The 2,628-nt window shown below is 42.8% G+C and overlaps 1 non-coding gene across 1 annotated transcript; it reads left to right on the plus strand.

Annotated features, from left to right (window-relative positions):
- The first annotated feature begins 533 nt into the window (after positions 1 to 533).
- Positions 534 to 607, plus strand: trnan-guu (transfer RNA asparagine (anticodon GUU)). The gene has a single exon. It is a non-coding gene; the product is annotated as a tRNA-Asn (tRNA).
- The last annotated feature ends 2,021 nt before the right edge of the window (positions 608 to 2,628 follow it).

The raw sequence follows: 2,628 nt of genomic DNA on the forward strand, positions 1-2,628 counted from the left end.
ATCAAATCTGAATCTCCCTCCACAACTCTTAGCAAAATCTTCTCTGCCTCACTTAGCCCTCTGCTCCCTGATGTATTAAAAATGGGGGTTAGTAAGTCCTGATGTCCACTACAAAGGACATTACATAGAAGTTATGTTTTGAAAGGGTTAAAAATACTGTGTCTTCATAAAAATGTTACTAAATTGAAGTAAAGACTTTGATATTAAAGAAAAAATAGATTTTTAACAATAGAAACATGATATCTGCAAAACATTGTCAACTAACCTCTCTTGTTGCTGTAAAACGTGGACGTTGAAATTCCCGCCATTTTCAAAAGACAGTGCATGTGATGTGTTGGCCACATCCCCACAACTGGGGCATCAAGGCAGAGCCCAGGATGTCCTCTGAGAGGGACAGTAGGACTCAGATAGATTTTATAAGTTATGCCTGACTTAGAGGTCTCAGACTCATGTCCTGCACAGAGGACAAAAATGAATTGCCGGGTCTCGGGAGGATAATGATTTTCAGACACAATTATTACACTGTCCATCGAGTCTCTGTGGCGCAATCGGCCAGCGCGTTCGGCTGTTAACCGAAAGGTTGGTGGTTCGAGCCCACCCAGGGACGAGTGTGTTTACCAACAGATCGTTGCTAACTCAGACATACTGCTGCCATGTCTTCAGAACACGGTCTGCGTATATATCTCTTTCTACGGGCTCCGGCCCCGTCCTTTACAACCGAGTAGGACATTTTTTCTATCGACTGCTAAGCAACCAGTTGTATGTTTGGTAGCAAATCGAAAGCCGCCAGCCTAACGTGTCCCACTGTACCCATAACCTATCAGGCTCTGTGCTTAGAGTGGGTCCTCCAATAACTTCCATTCCTAATCTCGCCGCTCCGTACCCCCCATGCTCCCCGGGCGCTGTAATTGGCTGCCCCACCGCTCCAGTGTATGGCATCTGTCTCCATGAGTGTGTCACCCCGTGCATGTGTGTGTTCTTCAGGTGCCAACCTGGATGAGTCAGATGCGGAGAATCATTTCGTGTGACTACATGACAATAAAGTAATCTTAACAAAGTCATCTTAGGTACTTACATTGATTCTTTATCATTCAAATGGTTATTAGTATGCCATGAGAGACTAAGAGGAAAAAAATTTTGCTTTTTTGATATTTTAATGATAATTTAAGTATTGTGGTTGAAAGAAACATACTGCAACAATTTTTTTTCAAAAACATTGTCTATTTTTTTTTTTCTGGACTGTCCCTTGTGGTGGACATCGGGTCTTGTTTGATATAAAATGTAATGATGTATTGTTATAATACCGAATTAATTTTCATGTGGATTTCTTTTAAAAAATCTTCTTATTTCATGAACATTAAAATAGATGAAGACATCTGAATGATCTGGCTATTTTACATGAGGGAGGAAATCAGCACATTTCTGTCTGACCTATACTATCGCAATTTCTCACTGTCAACTCTTCAAACTACCAAACAGGGTTAGTTAAACATGGCACCAAAATAAACACATATTTACTGGAATATCCTTACTGGTACTCCCCACAATAAACATTTGAACAAGAATTTAAACTTAGCAGAACACCCAACAATGTTTGAATACTCAAACTTACGGCATCACATACAGCTCCAAATCACAGCGTATCATGAATGGTACAACAGGAAACAGTTTTTGGCCTTTGAAACACACAGAAACATGTTATGCTCGATGCACTTGACAGATGTTTTTCCTTTGCATCCCTCTCTTCTGCACCGTGATGAATGAGCAGCCTCCTCCATCTTTGGCAAATGGACTGCCCCGTATTTGTGGACATTGGCATTGGGCTGAGGTTCAACAGGCCTCCTCTTCTTTGTTGGAATGTACTCTTCATCAGTACTCATCTCTTCATCGTCACTGGCCACATTGTGAGCCTTGTGATCTCCCTGTGCCTGAGCAATCATCTCCTCAGCCAGCAGCAGCTTGAAGTCAAAATACTGCAGCCTCTCTTTCTCTGGTTTTCCAGAGACTTGGTGGTCTGACCTGTACTCGATCCAGCTGCCAGGTCAACAAAATGCAGGACTGTACGGATCCATTTTCTTGTGCGGCTTGACATAGGATAGAAGCTGATCATGCGGTCGCACAAATCGAAGCCGCCCATGTTTTTGTTGTATTCAGCTACAACAGCTGGTCGAGGCACAGTAACATGGAGCTTCTCTTTTGCTGACCATCTCATGCAACTGTCCTGGGGCTCTATCCCACGGACAGTGGAGGCCATCAAGACAGCCTTGTTATCCTGCCACTGTGTCACGGCAACCTCAGATGGTTTTTTAACAACCATTTCAGATTTACCTCTTCCTTGTTTTTTGTTGTTTTGTTTGGTTTCATCTGACATCTTTGATTTGCATGGTGCAGAGATTCAATTCTTCATAATGGTCCCCGTACCCAGGAGACCATTTGTTTTCAAGCTATCCTGTAGCTTGATGGAGGTGAAATACCTGTCAAAATACAGGTGTGTTCCTGTTGAAAGAGACTGTGCCAACCTGGAGACTGCATTCCCTCTGATTCCAAGTTGTTGGTCAACAGTGAACGTATTCTTGCCTTTGTACACTTCAAACTCCAGTACCAGACCATTGGGACTGGCAAGGAGAA

Source organism: Leuresthes tenuis, unplaced genomic scaffold (genome assembly GCF_036924035.1).
Source record: "Leuresthes tenuis unplaced genomic scaffold, fLeuTen1.0.hap1 SCAF_17, whole genome shotgun sequence".
In the NCBI taxonomy this organism is placed as follows: domain Eukaryota; kingdom Metazoa; phylum Chordata; class Actinopteri; order Atheriniformes; family Atherinopsidae; genus Leuresthes; species Leuresthes tenuis.